The 20,126-nt window shown below is 34.1% G+C and overlaps 1 protein-coding gene across 1 annotated transcript in view; it reads right to left on the bottom strand.

Annotated features, from left to right (window-relative positions):
* SAMSN1 (SAM domain, SH3 domain and nuclear localization signals 1) overlaps positions 1-20,126 on the bottom strand; it is a 330,513-nt gene that overhangs the window by 265,729 nt on the left and 44,658 nt on the right. The window contains exon 5 of the mRNA XM_074389483.1: positions 8,769-8,835. The gene's annotated coding sequence lies outside the window, so the exon portion shown is untranslated. The remainder of the gene's footprint in view (positions 1-8,768; positions 8,836-20,126) is intronic.

Genomic DNA, 20,126 nt, shown 5'->3' with positions numbered 1-20,126 from the left:
AGTACAATTAAAAAAAAAAAAAAAAAAACTGAGGTAAGGAGTAAGCTATTAAAAAAAAAGATTCTCTGTTTTTAAAAAAGTATCACCTTCACATGTTAAAATAAAATTAATAATAGAATGTAATCTTCAGACAAATGATCACCTACTCTGGTGTCCAGGTCCAAATCACTAACATAATGGCTATAATTACCTATTTCTTACTCTAAGAAAGTATGAAAAAGTTATGGGCATTTTCAAGAGAAAAATGTTGGTACCAAGTACTGCTTTAGCAAGGACAAAGAGACCTATCTCTTATCCTGAAAGCAAACCTAGACCAATTCTTTTCCATGAACAAAAATTTAGCCATAACACACTAGTAAACTTGCCAGGAAAAAACAATTAATATTGAAGAACACTACAAATTCCTATTGACCTATTTCAAGTAAACAATTACCACGTCCTCGTAATATTTTTTATTTATCTCGTAGACTATGGAGAGCAGCTGCTGTCTTCTCTCATCAAGACTTAAGATGAAACAACACCGTCTGCAAATTTAGTGCCAAGACTAGACTCCAGCTTCATTGAGAGCCGGGAGGCCTGCTGGAAGCACCTCAGCATTATTCTCGTCCTAAACTCTGGAGAGGCACAGCACCCTCTGCTGGTTAAAACCCTGGGGCGACAGTACAAATACCCTTCAAAGAAGTGAAATAAAAATTTTATATAACCATGTTCTGCCAAAATTTTCCACCAGCAGATTTTCACTAAAAGAAATGTTAAAAAGAATTTCTTTGGGCACAGAAAAATTACACCAGATAAAAACTTGAATCTACACAAAGGAATAAAGAGCACCAAAAAAATGGTAAATATATGAATAAATATAGAATGAGATTGTCTTCACTTTTAAGTTTCTTAAAAGATAATTGGCTCTCTGCTCCTTTTTGTTCCACAAACAGCCATGTGTTCTTGTGAAGTGCCAGACACGTACCTAAGACATAAAGGTAAAGGTCCAAGTCACCAGATTTGTCCACATTGGGCACCTGGACTCTAGGGCTGCTTTCAACTCCAACAAAGAGGAGACTGTCATCATCAATAACTCCTTCGCTGTATAAACAACATGGTGTACATATTTCAGTATGATTTAATACATGGCACTTTCAGTGGAACAGTTAAGGCTGAGAACAAGAAGCTTGTCCACAATGGGAAGGCCATCTCTATTTTCCAGAAGCCAGATGGTGCTCACACAAATGGGATGATGCTGTTCTGAATATGCTGTGGAGTCCATTGGTCCTGGGGCTCATTTAAATGGGGGAGCCAAAGGGGTCATCACATCTACCACTTCTACTGATGCCCTCACATTTATGTTTCCAACCTCTAGACTGTAAGAACCATGAGAAGTAGAACAACTCCTTCAAGATTGTCAGCAATGCCTCAAGCACCACCAATTGCATTTGCCCTCTGACAAGTCATCCAGGATAACCTTGGCATCATGAAGGGAGCAAAGTTCATATGATCACTGATACCAGAAAACTGTTAATGGCCCATCTGAGGAAATCACATGACAACGTGGGGCTGCAAAGAACATCATCTCTGCATCTCCTGGACCTGCAAGGTTATGCCAGCTGAATGGGAAGTTCAACATGACTTTCCCTGTCCCTGTATCCACTATGTTGGTTGTGAACCTAAGCTACCATCTAGAGAAAGCTGCTGATTATGATTACATCAGGAAAATAGTATAGCAGCTATCAGAGGACCCCTAAGGAGGAACATCCTGGGCTACACTGAGAACCAGATTGTCTCCTTTGATGTTAACAGTGGCACTTACTATTTCTCTTTTGATGCTGGGGCTGACATTGCTCTCAAGGACCACTTTGTCCAGCTCATTTCCTGGCCTAATAATAAATTTGATTACGGCAAGAGTGGTGTACGTCAAGGAGAAGAGCCCCTGGGCCATTAGTCTCAGAAACAGAAAGAGAAGAATAAAGAGATTTTCAGCTGTTGGGGAATCCTTGACCCAACAATAACCCAACACACTAAAAACTCCCACTCCAACACAGTTTCTATCCTAGACTCCCTGAAAAAGAGGAGCAGCTTAGAGAGTCCTACCTTATCATGTACCATTAATATAATATGAAATACCCCACAAAAAAGGTAAATTTTAAATAAAAACAATATGCTAGGATTTGTAATAAATACAGGTTGTAAATGTATAAAAGCAGCATATAGAACAGGAAGGAGGAATGGAAGTACACTGTCATATGGCAGAGAAACAATAGTAATATTTGCAGACAGACTGTGATAAATCACAGAGCAATCATTAAAATAATAAAGTGGTGTGGAAAGTGATATTCAAAAATTCTCAACCAAAAAGATACCAAGAAGAAGAAAGAAGCAAACAAAACCTGAAAAAAATTAGAAAGAATAGCAAGATCATAGATTTAACCCAATTGGATTGATGGTTACATTCGAGATAAGTGGGTGGATTGGATTAAAAAAAAAAGAAGAAGACACAGCAAGAAGCACACTTCAAATATTAATATGAAGATATAGATTCAAATAAAAGAATGGAAAAATATATATTACACAATTACTAAGTATTAGGGAGGTGGAGTAGCTATATTATTATCAGCAAAGTAGACTTCAGAACAAGGACTATTATTATTTGGGAAAAGATGGACATTTCATGATGATAAAGGTATCAACATGAATAAGACAAACCAAATCTAAATGGATATGCACTCCAGAACAAAGCTTCAACAAAGTAAAGTAAAAACTAACGGAATTGAAAGGAGAAACTGAAGAGTCTACAATTACAGAGACTTCAATATTTCTCTCTAATTTACAAAATAATTAAACAGAAGATTGGTAAGGATACAGAAGATTTGAAGAGCAGTCTCAATAAGCTGGACGTAATCAATAGTTATCAAACACTCTAGCCAAAAACAACAGAATATACATTAACAGTGAAAAAGTTGCCATAGATCTGGTGGACCTGAAACATAAAGGAAGTCTTAACAATTTAATAGACAGTTTCAAATTTTATTATAATTAAGTAATAATAACAAACATTTTTGCTGTGGCAAAATAAACACGTAAAATTTACCACTGTTAAGTGCACAATTCAGTAGCATGAAGTATATTTATATTATTGTTCAAGAAATTCTGAAATATTAATACAAATATCATTTTTGACTAAAACAAATTGGATTCATCATAAATGACCAACAATGGAGAAAATAAATGAAAGCAAAAAGCTAGATCTTTGAAAAGATCAAATATATGGATCAATTCAACTTCTAGCTAGGCCAATTGAGAAAAATATAAAGAGGATATAAATTACAATATTTTATAAATTAAAAAGGAAATATCAAAGCAGAACCTACTATTAACAAAAAGATATCTGAAAAGTCCCCCCAGTATAAGAAAATTAAATCAAATACTTCTAAATAAGCCACAGATCAAAGAAGAGTTCTTACAGAAATTTAGAAAATATTTTGAACTAAAAAAATGAAAGCATAACTGATCAAAACTTCAATTGCAGCTAAAGCAGTTCAATCTATATGTTATAAATTTATAATTTTAAATGCTTATAAATAAAAAAGAAAGGTCTAATATTTATGCTCAGAGCTTCCGTCATAAGCTGCTAGTAAAGAATAGAAAATGAAACTCAAAGAGTTAGAAAGAAAGACAAATAAATCCAAGAGTGAAAATCAATAACACAGAAAATGACCAACAATGGAGAAAATCAATGAAAGCAAAAAACTAGATCTTTGAAAATACCAATTATAATGATCAGTTAAACTTCTAGCTAGGCCAATCAAGAAAAATAGAAGGAGGATATAAATGACAGTATTTTATAAATTGAAAGAAGAATGTCAGAGAAGAACCTACTAATATTACAAGGAAATTATAAAGGAATATTAACATGGAAATATTATAAACAATGTTATACCAATAAATTTGACAACTTAAAGTGATAAAATTATTTAAAAGATACAAATTATCAAAACTGACACAAAAAATAAAATTGGATATACTTATGTGAATTATACAAATAGTTTAAAATTTAAAATCTTTCCACACAAAAAAATTCGAGTCTCCTAAAATATTAAAAGCAAATCAAATCTAGTATCATTTATGCAAGAATATAAGGTTGGTTAAACCTTCAAACATCAATAATATAATGTTAATAAAAAGAGAGAAAGCACCTGATTATCTGGATAGATGCAGAAAGAAGAGCACGTGATAAAATTCAGTACCATACATAAATTAAAAAAGAAAATTCAGTAAAGTAGAAATATCAAAGAATGTATGCAACTCGATGAAGGGAATCTTTGGAAAACCTACAGAAAGCATCATATTTAGGGAGGAAAATAGAATATTTTCCCCATGAGACTAGAACAAAGCAAAAACATCTCCTCTCACCATTTTGATTCAGTGTTGTATTGCAGCTATATGTCTTATGTTACTGTATTGACCACAACTCTGGCCAATACAATAATGTAAGACATATAGCTGCCTATTTACAGGTAACATAATCATCCATGCAGAAAGTCCTGAAGAATCACCTAAAAAGCTAATAAATGAATTTTACAAGGCTTTAGGATACAAGGATACAAGGTAAATATCTATGTCACTATTATTTCTGTATGCTAGTAATGAACAATTGAACATTTTTAAATAAAAAATTTAAACTGTCCAATATTCAAAAGCATGAAATACTTAAGAGAAAAATATCCACTCCAAACTCCCAGAACCATAAGACAACTAACTCCCTTAAGGTTGTCAGCAATGCCTCATATGCTGGAAACTAAAAACCTTGGCCAGAGAAATTTTAAAAAGAAGCCCTAAATAAAGGGAGATATAAACCAGGTTAATTGAATAGAAGACTTAAGATTGTTAAATTGTCAGTTCTTTCTAAATGATCTACATAGTTCATATGCTTTGGCTATGTCTCTGCCCAAATCTCATCTTGAACTATGGTTTCCATAATCCCCACGTGTTGTGGGAGGGACCTGTTGGGAGGTAATGGAATCATAGGAATGGTTACCCTCATGTTGTTTTCTTGATAGTGAGTGAGTTCTCATGCGATCTGATGGGTTTTCTGATCTTTGTTTTTTGTTGAGACGAGTCTTGCTCTAATACCCAGGCTGGAGTGCAATGGCACAATGAGATCTGATGATTTTAGAAAGGGCTTTTCCCAGTTTTGTTCTGCACTTCTCATTCCTGCCACCTTGTTAATAAGGACATTTTTGCTTTCCCAAGTTTCTTGAGGCCTCCCCAGCCTTGCAGAAATGTGAGCCAATTAAACTTCTTTAAAAATTAACCAGTCTTGGGAAGTTCTTTCTAGTAATAGAGAATGAACTAATACAGTACTCAACAATAAATCCTGGTTAAAAATCCCAGAAGGCTAATCTATAGGTATGGACACACTAATATAAAAGTTTTTATAGAAGCAAAAAGAAATTAAATAGCCAAACAATTTTGGGAGAAAAAAACATGAAAGATGACTAAATTTACAGAAATCAGAAATGGGTGTACTAAAAAAAATAATAATAATAAAATTAAAAAAATTAAAAAGATGTATGGATCAATAAAACAGAATAGCAAACTCAAATATAGAATCATACAGACAAGGTTAATAAATTTTCGATACAAATGACAAGGTAATTAAATGGGAGAAAGACTTCTCAACGAATAATGCTGGAATAACTGAGTTATAGAAACAGCGGAAACTCAACCCTCACTTGACACCACACACAAATAAAATTCAATGTGGCTCATAGGCTGAAATTTCTAGAAAAAAAAAAAGAAATCTTTGCAAGCTTGAAGCAGGCAAACATTTCTAGATTGGACACAAAAAAAAGAACTATAAACAAATAGTATATGTGAATATATTGAACTTTATTAAGATTAAAAACTTCTATTCTTCCCTATAAAATGTTAAATAATGAAGAAACAAGCCACAGATTGAGTAATACATAATCTGGCAAAGGATCTATATATAGGAAATATAAAATGCTCTTAAACTTAAGAATGTGTGCGCGTGCGCGCACGCGCGCACACACACACACACACACACACACACACACACACTTTAAACTAAAATGCCCAAAAGGTTTAAACAGACACTTTATAAAAGATGATATACAAATGACCAATAAGCACACGAAAAGATGCTCAACTGTTAAGTCAAACTACACAGGCTCACAAGAATGGCTACATTTAAAAACCAATGCCAAGTGATGAAGAGGGAATAGGGCAACTGGAATTCTCATACACTGCTCTTAGGAATTCAAAATAGTAAAATAGTACAACCACTATGGAAAAGAGTTTGACGGTTTTCTCTCTCTTTTTGAGACAGAGTCCTGCTCTGTAGCCCAGGCTGGAATGCAGTGGCGTGATCTCCGCTCACTGCAACCTCCGCGTCCCAGGTCCCCGTTCAAGCAATTCTTCCCTCAGCCTCCCAAGTAGGTGGAATTACAGGCACACGCCACCATGCCCAGTTAATTTTTTGTGTTTTTAGTAGAGATGGGGTTTCATCACGTTGGTCAGGTTGGTCTTGAACTCCTGACCTTGTGATCTACCCACCTGGACCTCCCAAAGTGCTGGGATTACAGACGTGAGCCACCACACCAGGCCAGCAGTTTTTTCAAAAATTTAAAATACATACCTACCATATCATCTGTAGATTCCACTCCTACCTACTTGCTTAACAAAAGTGAAAACATATGTTTACAAAGATTTTACCCAAATATCCATAAGTAGCTGTATTCTCACAGTTCCCAAAACCTGGAAACCAACAAAATTTCTAACCACAGGTAAATGGTTAAAATAGAATGTGGTGTACACATACAATGGAACATAATACTGCAGCAAAAAAAAAGATGAACTATTGATGCAGTAATATCATAGATGAATCTCAAAAAATGCTGAGCAAAAGAAAAACATGAAAGATTTCATTAAACATTCATTTATATGAAATTTTAGAAGAGGCTAAACTATTTTACTGTGAAAAGCAAATAATTTATTGCCTGGGCCCAGGGATGGAGGAATCGACTGGAAGTATCATACAGGTACTTTTGGGGGAGTGGTGAAAGTATTCTGTGTCTTAATTTGGTGGTATATATGAGTTACACATTTTTCCAAAACTCATTATATTATACACTTAACATGGTGCATTTTATTATATGTAAGTTATCCTTCAACGAAATTTTAAGGGAACAAAGGAAAAACTTGGGGACCATGCTTAAAGTTGGCCAAACAGGCTAAGTTCTCTAAAACTTAATCCCCTCTTCTCAGTTTGAAACAATTCCCAGAAAACCCCCACTCTTTCCTCACATGTCCCTGATATTTGTCCTTTCACTTTATCCTCTTAAGAAGCCACTATACCTACTTCTAACCTGGGTTGTTCTTGTTACCATCACAACCCCACTTGCAGATCCGTCTGGGAAATAGGATATAGATTTCTAAACTTTGTCCTCACTACTACCTAACTAAAACAAGTATACAGATATTCTTTCTTTTACCACTTTTACTAGATTTATCTATGGAGAAAGAGACATAGATGATGACCACAACCAGGAATGGAGAAAATTACATACTTACAAAATACTTCACAAGGGCATAAAATATACCCTCCATTCTAAGGTTTATCTCAATCTACGGGAAATGCAAAATATTTGGCTTTGGAATCAGTCTGTAAAACTGAGAGTGCCCTGGTTGTTAGGATGAATTAGTAGATCTTTCTATCTCTCTTCAGAATTTATTTCTTATTCTAAAAGCAAAGACTCCACCTTTTTCTGTTAATATCTTCCTAGTCCTCATGGAAGTAATAATAACAAACAAGCAAATGGTTGCGCGAATAAATGATGTTCCCATGGTTCTTCTAAATAGTCATTTTACTGAGAACATTCTAAAAGTAGACTCTTACAATAGGCTAACAGGTACCACAGAAAAAAAAAAATTGTTTTTGAAATTAAGGTGCTCACCCATACCTAGTCTATTGATCATCTTTTACAAAGAAATAGAAAACATATACATTTATAGATATTCTTCACAGTTGAAAGTTCTCTTGCTTATTACCTTCAAATGTGTGAAATAACGGACGATGAAAGCAGTCCTTTCTTTAAAGAGCATGCAAAGAGATAACCCATTCTATGGTTGGCAGCCATGATAGTTGTCTACATGGCCCATCACAGGAAATGATCATTTCACAGTTCATACAGTGTGTTAACAGTTTGGTTATGAAAACAAACAACCCTAAAATCTCAATACTGTGGTTTTCAACAACAAACACATTTTTCACTCACAGGTCTAAGAGTTGCTGTTAACTCTGCTCAGCCCTGCTCTAAGTATCTTTTTATGCTGGGACCCAGGCTAGGCTGATTAATAACTCTATCTGCTAAAACATGGTTTATATTATATCTATATACAGCCCCTAATAAAGTTACATGTCGAAGCTTACCAATGGCACTGGAGATGTATTCTATCTAGTGGATTGCAGTGGTAGTCAGATGGCAAAAGGAGTGGATATACACCACTTGGGAAAGAAACAGGTAGCAGGGAACGATAATAAAATCTACCGCATGTGGTTAACTAAACTTTTTTAAAAAGCCCTATTCAGAGAAAGGCCATGTTGTCTCTTGCCACTTCTCAAGTCATCTACAACTTAAGGAAATAGAAAAAGCAGTCATTACTCCCTTGATTTATCTGCATAGTACCTAATATTAAGTGCAAAAATGTATTCTAAATAGATATGAAAAGAGACATGACAGTTTCTGGAAAGATACCTTGAGGTTGTAGCTTGTCTGCCATTCACCAGATGCCCAGAATCAGTTACACAGCAAGCACAAAAACCTGGATGACAAAAAAATATAAATCTGATTGAATCATGAGGGAAGCGAAATACTCTTTTATTCATCTGTTCTGAGTGAAAAATATATACAATTTAAATGAATATAATTTCCTCCAGCTACCCAAGTGTGATTTACTTTAATAAGCCACTAATTGATATGCTAAACTTTTTATTTTCACCAAGTCTTCAAATCTTATTATACATGTCAATTTGCCACAGAGATAACCACTGAGATCTCCTCTAAAAAGCCTATTGGAAACAATCCTGGTATTAGTCACTCATTTTTTTTTTTTTTCATAAAAGAGAGCCAAGGAGTTTTAAATTAAAAATAATTATTTTAAAGCCCACCCTTGGGTACAGATAAACAGACTCATTAAGATGGACTCTTGAGACAAAATGGCATAAAAGAATGCTACTACCTTATGTACTTTATGTAAATATTTTCAGTAAATCCTCTTTCCAATTTGCTTTATAAGAGAGATTCAAAACTTGAAGGGCTAGTCAAACAGGCTAAGTTTTCTAGAAATCCATGGAAAAAACAGGCAAATATCTAATTAGACCAGAACCTTCCTGTTTTTATGCTAAGTAATGAGGAAGATAAGAATTTCATTGAGTTTGCTAGGTAGTATCACCAAAATCACCACCCAAGGGAAGAAAATGTGGCCCCAAGAGCCTTACAAATAAAGTAGGGCAGCAATACTTTCTTTGTTAGAAATTAGGGAAAACCACTTTCCTTCTTTGGTAGCCAGTTTTCCCTGATTCCTGCCTCCTGCTAATTACACCTCTGTAGAATCCCTTCTACTTTGTAGCAAGAATGTTTTTTATGACCAGTAATACATATGGCTTAAGTAATAGCATGTCATTACCAAGATTAGTTCGTTATGAAAGTTTTATTTTCCACAAGTCTTGACCATAAAACTTGGTGGCGAATGCCTTGGGCATTCTTTCTCTCTTAGATCACTCACTCTAGGGAAAGTGAGCTTCTATGTTGCACACTTCCCTATGGAGAGGTCAATATGACAGGGAACAGATAGATGCCTCTGACCAACAAGCAGAAAGAAAATAAAGCCCTCAATCCAACAGTCTGTGAAGAACTGAGGACTGCCAACAACTATGTGAATGAACTCAGAAGATCCTCCCCTGTTGAGGCTTCAGAAGAAACTGCAACCATGGCCAACAACTTGACTGAAAGAACAAGACAGATCTTCAGCCAAACCAGCTAGCTAAACCATTTCCAGATTCAAGACCCACAAAATCTGTAAAACAAACAACTGTGGTTGTTTTAAGCTGCTGTTTTAATTTGTTATGTAACAATAGATATGTAACATACACTCACAAAGCTATGTCTGTTAGGTCTTATTCTTCAAAGAACAAATACAAAAATAAGGTCTTTGTTCTTTGTTTCTTACTTGTTCTAATTTTTATTTAGTATTAAATCAATGTCAATATTTTATCATATGCACTAATTTCTAATATCCAGAATCTTAAATTATACATATATGTATATATAATTACATATGTATATAGATGTATAATTAGATATACATACACGTATATATATAACTATGATATATACTTTATGTATTATATATAATAAAATGTATAAATTATATATATATATGGGTTGTATTAGCTCATTCTCATACTGCTAATAAGATATACCCAATAATGGGTAGTTTATAAAGAAAAGAGGTTTAACTGACTCACATTTCACATGGCTGGGAGACCTTAGGAAACTTATAATCTCGGCGGAAGGAAAAGTAGATGTGGCCTTCTTCACATGGTGACAGGAGACAGAATATGAGCAAAGGGGGAAAAAGTTCCTTATAAAACCATCAGATCTTTTGAGAACTCACTCACCATCATTAGAAGATAATGAAGGTAACTATTCCCATGATTCAATTATTTTCCACCAGGTCTCTCCCATGATATGTGGAGATTATGGGAAGAGTTCAAGATAAGATTGCATGGGGACAGAGCCAAACCGTATCAAGGGTCAATATCTATCAATATAAATTTCCCTTTGTATAGTGGGAAGTTAAAAATCTACTTTTTGTGACATATAATTCATTTTACAGGCATTGAGTAATGTAATATGCAGTGATAAGACAGTGTTCTTGTTGCTTCTGTTAGAATATCACAACAATCACCAAACTTTTCCAATTTTAAATAGTCATACAAGAGAAAATTTAGTGTAATATTAATGTTTATATCATTGCTACTTGTGTTACTTTGGGGCATTATTATTTTTATATATTTTATTTTTTATTTTATTTATTTTTTAGATGCAGAGTCTTGCTCTCTCGCCCAGGCTGGAGGTCAGTGGTGTGATCAGAGTTCACTGTAACCTCAAATTCCTGGGCTCAAGCCATTTTCCTGCCTCAGCCTTTCAAGTAGTTGAAACTACAGGCATGTGCCATGATGCCTGGCTAATGATTTTTCTTTTTTGTAGTGACAAGGTTTTACTAGGTTGCCAAGGCTGCTCTCAAACTCCTGGGCTCAAGCAATCCTCCCACCTTGGCCTCCCAAAGCACTGGAATTACAAGTATAAGCCACCATACCCTGGCCTCAATATTATTTCAATACTTATCACACTAAAAACAAAAAAGTTCTTATTTTATTGTGTTGTTCAACATTAAAAATGCTTTTATTGAGAGTCACATATAAAAGAAAAAAACACAGTTTGAAAATAGAATGGAAAGTAAATATCAAAATGAATATTTGTAGTTGTTATTAAGGTATCCTAAAATTTTAGTGTGTCCTTGGGAAACATCCAGTCTTGATGTTACTAAAATTTCAGAATGAAGCTTTATGGATATAGTAAAAACTGGTTTGAACAAATTTTTCCTCTGGCTACACTGACTTGAATTGATTAACCTGTTAACAGATTTGAAAAACATGTTTGGTTAGTAGTAAACATAAAAGCTAACATGAAATGAGTATTTTATAATAAATGCAAGTTTGTGTACTTGAAACACCTGAGCACAGATTTTGTTACTCAAACTGGAATAGGCTGAAGTTTTTATTTATTTGTATGTATGTATGTATTTCTTGAGACAAAATCTCACTCAGACAGCAAGGATGGAGTACAATGGAGTAATTGCAGCTCACTGCAACCTCTACCTCTCAGGTTCAAGCGATTCTCCCACCTCAGACTCTGAAGTAGCTGAGATTACAGACACCTGCCACCACACCCAGCTAGTTTTTATATTTTTAGTGGAGTCGGGGTTTCACCATGTTGGCCAGGCTGGTCTTGAACTCCTGACCTCAAGTGATCTATCCTTCTCGGCCTCCCAAAGTGCTAGGATCACAGGCATGAGCCACCATGCCCGTATGAAGGCTAAAGTTTTTTAAATTGTAACTAAATTATCCATGGTTCTACTCTTAGTAAGTAGCAGAGGATTTATACCCAAATGGTCTTGCTCTAAAATCCCTAGTTTTATCACTGCACCATACTGTAGTCCAGGACCCACGTGACTGATAATGGACTTCTCCATTCTTCATTATCATTCTTTCATCTAAACTCCTACAGGTCTAAACACAGCTTATGCCGGAAATGTGACAGACTGAAAATGTATGTGTCCCCCAAAACTCGTATGTTGAAACCTTATCATTAGTGTGATGTTATTTGCAGGTGAGGCCTTTAAGCAGTGATTAGGTCATGAGTCCTCATGAATGGTATTATTCCCCTAATAAAAGAGGTAATAACCAGAGTGCTCCTTCATTCTTCGGCCATGTGAGAACACAATAAGAAGTCTGCCATCTGTGCACCTACTGGCATATTGATCGTGGACTTCCCAGCCTCCAGAATTATAGGAAATACATTTCTGTTGTTTATAAGCCACCAGCCTGTGGTATTCTGTTACAGTAGCCTGAATGGAATAAGACAACTGCTATGGATTGAATATGTTCCCCTAAAGTTAACATGTTAGAAATTTATCATTGTTACAGTACTAAGAAGAGAAACCCTTGAGACGTAAGTAGATTAATGCTTTTATTATTGGAGTTCAGCCCGCTTTTTCTCAACCACTCACATGACCTTCTGCCTTTTTACTCTACTGCTCCTCTGCCATAGAATAACACAGCATGAAGGCCCTTGCAAGAAGTTGGAACCATGTTTTTGGACTTCCCATCCTTCAAAACTATGAGCCAAATAAGTTTCTATTGTTTGCAAATTACCCAGTTTCAAGTATTCCGGTATAGTAGTAGATAACAGACTAAGGCAACAATGTAGGATTCAGAATAATGGTGATGATAGTGATGATAAAAGTGAATATGATTATGATGATAGCTTTGCATATTAAGAAGGGGAAAATGAGGCACAGCAATCTTTCATTGTTTAATGTAGAAAAAGCAGTAAATTAAAACACTAAAAAACCTGCAATTGAGCTCCAACTCTGCCATAAAATCCTATCATTTCTATGAGTTACTAAAATGACACATAATTTTTTTATTTATAAAGGTGGTTAAACAAGATTAATTTATTTTCATTTTATCAGCCGCTATATATATATGTGTTATCTCATGTTAGCACCTTGAAATCCAGGGCTATATTTAATGTATCTATTTTCTCATTAACACAAAAGTAGAAGCAGCTCAACAACTAACATGGAATTTCCATGAACTCTAATTTAAAAGGGAACAAAATGCTACTCTCCCTATTAGAATCTTTTACCACCTACATCATTAAGTTTCCTTTTCTGATGTTCTTGAATTTGTGAAATTCCCCTATGATACCTCTAACTCCATGACCAATGTTTCTTTCATCATGATAACATGTCTTCTTTACTAATTTATTACTACATATAAGGTTCAAGAAATTTATGTAATTTTCTATTAAAGTTCTGTATGCTATTGAAATGAGATGCTCATTTCTATATATTCAATGATTATTTCTCCAATTTTTGCAAAAATTTGTTTTTTCACTTATAAAAGCCAAATTCTGGCCTCTGTACCAATCTATCATTTGTCAATTTATTAGACTAAATGATGAAGTGCTTTCTTAAATGCCAAGTAAACCATGTCATAAAAGAAACTGCCAGTGTCAATCTGCAATAGAATCTTATAAAGTTAAGGTTAATTAGGAAGAAATCCATTCTTCTAAATCCAAGTAAGTTAAACATAATAAAGAACAGATTAATTACTAGATATACGTCAAGAACATGAATCCATAGATTGAATATTTGGCAATGATGTCAAAAAATTCAGATCACTAAACATTACAAAAGACTAATTAAAAGTTTTAAATGTAAAAAAAAAATTATTTTTGTATAATTGTTCAACTGCCTATTAATCTAAGCTATTCAAAGCATTTTTCCTTAACTACTGTTATAAGATACATTTCTAAGTAATAACCTGGATTAAGGAATGAACATGAAAATACCTGTATAGAATATCTTCAGTAGATCTCAATATGTGATGGCTAATCTTGAAAATATGATGAAAGATACTTAATAATTTTAGTAACGAATTAACAATAGTTATATATATTTATTTAAAACTTGATATTTTTAATATTTTTAATTATACAAATTTATCATCGCCTATTTTAAAAGCACTTCCAAGTATTTGCAATTAAAAATATTTTAGTATAAGCTGTATGCCAAATCTTTTGCTTAGAATTGTACATGTCCTATCTTATTTTATATTTACACTAATCCCATTAAGTACTGTTATAATTATCCCCATGTAACACATAATGAAAATAACATTGAAAGATTAGTTTGCTACACCGTTAGTAAGTAACAGAGTTGAAATTTGTTACCAGAATTCGAACCCTAAATCACTTAACAATGTTCAAGACAGAAGTCAGTCTTTGACAAGCTGATTTTACCTGTTCTCTGAAATTGTTTATATGCTTTAGTTATTCCAAGCTACATAAGACTTCACTTATTTAGCCATTCATTTATTGTCAAGAAGTATTAAGCCAAACTCATATTGAGTATCATGTTAAGCCCTGGACAAAGTGTCACGCTCACTTATTTCCCAGAACATCTTATGTTCATTCTACTTTTGCACTTTATTTTTATCCCATGTCTTTTGCATGAAATGTCTCCACCCACCTAGCATCATTTTAAGGACTATCCACATGACCTACTTAAAATGTTATTTCCCTTGGAGATTAAGTTCTCCTTTGAATGCCAATAGCCCTTATTATACCTATGACATACTCAGAAATTAAATAAAACTAACTATCTTTATTATTTATACTTTTATGAAAATACATTACAAGCCCTTGAAAGTTTCTCCTAAAGTCTCAGCCATGGCACTCTTCCCTGCCAACAGAAAGCCCTACAAAAATATATATAGATGATGAGGTAATGATAGAGTACTTTATTTAAACCAAATTTTTAATTGATGTAAACTATAGAGGCAAGATAAAAAAATCAAAAACATCTTAAAAATATTAAAAGGAATAAGAAGATACTAAATATTAAGCTAAAATGTGACGATGTGTAGTGCTTTACACCTATAATCCTAGTTCTTTGGGATGCCAAAGTGAGAGAATCACTTGAGGCCAGAAGTTCAAGTCCAGCCTGGTCAACACAGCAAGATCCCATCGCTTAAAGAAAACAAACTAAATTAGCCTGGCATGGTGGCACACACCATAAAAATAAAAATACAAAAAGAAAATATTAAGTTAAAATGAGAAATCATAGAAGTAGCCAGGGTATAAACTCAGCTCATCATGAACTCAGTTGGCTATTTCATTTTATTTTATTTTATTTTATTTATTTTATTTTGAGACAGAGTCTTGCTGTGTCTCCAGGTGCCAGGCTGGAGTGCAGTGGCTCAACCTCGGCTCACTGCAATCTCTGCCTCCTGGGTTCAAGCAATTCTCCTGCCTCAGCCTTCCGAGTAGCTGGGACTACAGGTGCATGCCACCACGCCCAGCTAATTTTTGTATTTTTTAGTAGAGATGGGGTTTCACCATGTTGGTCAGGATGGTCTTGATATCTTGACCTTGTGATCCGCCCACCTCGGCCTCCCAAAGTGCTGGGATTACAGGCGTGAGCCACCATGCCCAGCAAACTCAGTTGGTTTTAATGGTCTCAAGGTTAAGAGGAAAAGACGCTAAAGTCTGGCCTTACCCAAGATACTAAAATTTAATAAGGCACTCCAGTATTAAGCAAGGATACAAAAGAATATGCTAGGAAGATAAAGATAAAATAAAAGTAAACATCCCTACCCTCAGGAAACTGCAAATAAGTTTTATTTTTTTTTTTTTAAAGAGGATAAGCAGAGAAGAGAAAAAGGAAGAAGTCCTCAGAGATTATAAATCCGAAGCTGTAAGCCAACCTCTTGGACATTTATGGCTCAAACTTACATCACATGGGTGATGAACAAAATAAAATAAATTTTAAAAAAAGAAATAATGAGAAGAACTTGAATTGAGAATTTGGTTTTTAGTTTTCCAGAGAGGTAGTGTCTTGATATACCTATCAGAAACATATACATATCTTCTCTAGAGGATAATTCTTTACCTTGAGATTCAAACTCCTCATTAGTAGAATTTCAAAACCAATGAACAACACAGAGTTAAACTAACTACACCTACATATGCACACCACCACTACTATAAGCATAAACCTGCAGAAACAACAGATACCCAAATAAATCTATTAAAATACTTACATAAACTTATCAGACACAGGTCTTATATAAACTTAACAGACACAGGTCTTATAATGTTTAAAGAAATCAAAAGCAAGCTTGAAAACATCTGCAGAATATACAAAACTACGGAAAGTTTTACAAAAAATCAAATACATATTTTGGAATTGAAAACTGTATGACCCACAAAATTAAAACTCAATGGATAGCTTTAACCATCAAGGCCTGGCAAGTAAGGTTAATGGAAAATGCAAAATGATAGATTAGAGGTATGTGAAATTCATATGTGCTACAGGCTGAGCAATGCTGCCACAGAACATAGGAAAACTCTTGCTATGGTTTTTTTTTTGTTTTTTTTTTTGTTTGTTTTGTTTGTTTTTTTTTTTTTTTTTGCTATTTTAGTATGGTATGATATGGCAATTTATTATTTCTAAATACCTTTATTTTTCAAAAACTTTTCAACAGTAATAGCTTCAAAATTGTCATTTTTAAAGTATAACAAAGTATCTATTTTTCAAGACAGTTGATAATGAATAGGTTACTTGGACAAAACATATGTTAGTGTTTTCCACATAACATGGAGCCATAGTGATATCAGTTACATGAAAATCTAAAGATAGAAATCTCTTAAGAAATTATTGGAATCAACTTCAAAAGTTAGTAGCCAGTCATATCTAGAAGACAGAAGAATAGGAAGTTCCAACCATCATGCTGCGCAAAGAAATGCCAATTTTGGGAACAACTCGGATAAGAATACTTCTGTGAGAGACCCAAAGTCCAAACAAAAGGTTCCAAAAGTCCATTGGAGCAAAAAACCCAAGTGAAGCCAATCAGAATGGTAAAAAGAACAGTTTCACTTTACTCACATAACCTCTCTCCAAATGTAGCACAATTTGGTTATAAGAGAGATACCCTCAGCCCACAATGTCTTCAACATTGAAAAGTGAGAGAGAAATAAGTGCCCAGCTTCCCCAACCTTGGGAATGCTGCCCACCAAAACATTGAGGAAAGTGGAACAACTGAATTGCTTGGGGAAGTTAGCATATAACCCATGCATATATGGTCAATTAATTTTCAACAATGGAACCAAAGATATACAATGAGGAAAGGAGAGTTTCTTCAATAAATTGTGTTGAAAAAACTAGATATCCATATGCAAACTAATATAACTGGGCCTTTGTTTCACACCATACAGGAGAACCAACTCAAAATGGATTCATGACTTAAATATAAGACCTAAAACGATAAAACCCCTGGAAGAAAACAGAAAAAAAGCTCACTGACATTGATCTTGGCAATAATATTTTGGATTTCACACCAAAACTCAGGCAACAAAAGTAAGTTTTGAATGTCTCACTATCAAAACTGACAGGTAAGCAGGATGAGAAATATGTTAATTAGTTAATTTATTTATGCCAGATTGAATGCATATATCAAAACATCAAATTATATAAATGTATACAATTAAAATTTGACAATCAAAAATATTAATACATATTTTTAAAGATGTATATTGTTATACCCTAAAAAAGCACTAAAAGCAATTTAATTACACAGTCCCGCATTATCAGCAGGGGATACATTCCAAGACCTCCTGTGGCTAACTAAAACCCCACATAATACCAGATCCTATATATACTATGTGTTCTTCCATCTGATAACTGAGACAGCTACTAAGTGACTAACAGGTGGGTAGATATATAGTGTGACTATACTGGACAAAGAGATTATTTACGTTCTGGGCAGTGAGACCTGGACAAGTGAGATTTCATCACGCTACCTAGAATGCTGCACAATTTAAAATTAATTATTTCTGGAATTTTCCACGTAATATTTCCAGATCATGGTTGACCATAGGTAACTGAAACCATAGAAAGTGAAATCATGGATAAGATTGTACTACTGTAATAAGAGGTATAAATCATACTCAAGATAAATAGAATCATAATAAAATTCCAAAAGCAGACAGGATAGAAGAAAAAACAGGTAGAACAAATAGCAAACAACTATCGGGCTGGGCAAATTTTAACCAAATATCATAAAAATGGTTACATTAAAGGTAAATGGTCTAAAAAAACTAATTAAAATACAATTAAATAATAAGACAGCCATATATGTTGTATACAACAAACTTTCTCTTTTGTTTTTTTCTTTTCTTTTCTTGAAACAAAGTCTCCCTCTTGTCCCCTATGCTGGATTGCGATGGCATGATCTTGGCTCACTGCAACCTCCAACTCCTGGGTACAAGCGATTCTCCCACCTCAGCCTGCTGAGTAACTGAGATTACAGGTGCCTTGCCACCCTGCCTGCCTAATTTTTGTATTTGTAGTAGAGACAGGTTTTCACCATGTTAGCCAGGCTGATCTCAACCTCCTGACCTCAGGTGATCTGCCCACCTCAGTCTCCCAAAATGCTAGTATTACAGGCATGAGCCGCTGTGCTCGGCCACCTCTCTTTATATATAAAAACATAAAAAGGTTAGAAGAAAACTGATGTAGAAAACATACCATGCAAACCCACCTCCAAAGAAAGCTGGAATGGTTATAGTAATATCAAAGTTGCCTTCAAAAACAGAAATATTACTTGGAAGAGAAAATTAATAATGATAAAGGGCAATGAAGATGACATAGAAATTCTAAATGTGCACATAGCAGGAGAGTTCCAAAATACATGAAGCCAAAACCAACATAACTAAAAGGAAAAATATACAAGTCCACAATTTTTGACTAAAATTTCAACACAACCTTTTCAGTAACTGACAGAACAAGTAGACAGAAAATCATTACAGAACAAGACTTCAATAAGAATATTATCTGACTTAACCAACTATTAGCTGATTAAATACTATTTTCAAGAGGACATTCAGGAAGATAGACGACAGTTGTGCCATTAAAAACCTCAACCAATTAAAAAGAAAGTGATATCATACCAAGTGCCTTCTCTGACCATAATAAAATTAAATCATACATCTATAACAGATATCTGTAAAACCACAAATATTTGAAGATTAATATACTACTATATATTCTGTGCAAAGAGCAAGTTAAAAAGAAAATTAGAACATGTTTTAAGTTGAATGAAAATTAAAACCCCAATGTAGTAAAATGTATAAGGAGGTGATAAAGAAATGCTTGAAGTGAAACAGATTGTGAAAAACACTTCCATTAGAAAAAAGAAATAGGTTTTATTCAGTTATCTAAGAACAATGACCCTGACACCTGTTCCCTCTTCCTTTCCATCAGAGTAATTATCTTTAAGGAAGATATACACATCCAAAAGATAGATTTTCCAAACACATGCATGTGCATTTTGAAGGCAGACATTATAATCAATTAAGATCCTTTCCTAGAACATCTGGTCACCAGCCAGGCATTCAATTTAGGAACTATCACTTTAAGCATTAAATACAACTGCATTCAATAACATTTTGTCTCCTTCCTTTGAAAGCAAAAATATCTGCTTCAAAGCTATAGTTTTGTAATTCAAAGGAAAATTTACTATAGTGTTTACTATTTCTTTTCTCATAGTTGAAGTTGGAGCAGACAAAATACACAGCAGGAAGGCATTATAATTAATATGTGTATCATAACATCTAAAGCTATGGCTATAAATGTGTCTTGAGCTTAGAGTGACCAACCATCATAGATTGCCCAAAACTACAGAGATTCCAGAGACATGT

Source organism: Saimiri boliviensis, chromosome 18, assembly GCF_048565385.1.
Source record: "Saimiri boliviensis isolate mSaiBol1 chromosome 18, mSaiBol1.pri, whole genome shotgun sequence".
NCBI lineage: Eukaryota > Metazoa > Chordata > Mammalia > Primates > Cebidae > Saimiri > Saimiri boliviensis.
This window is presented reverse-complemented; position numbering and strand designations above follow the sequence as displayed.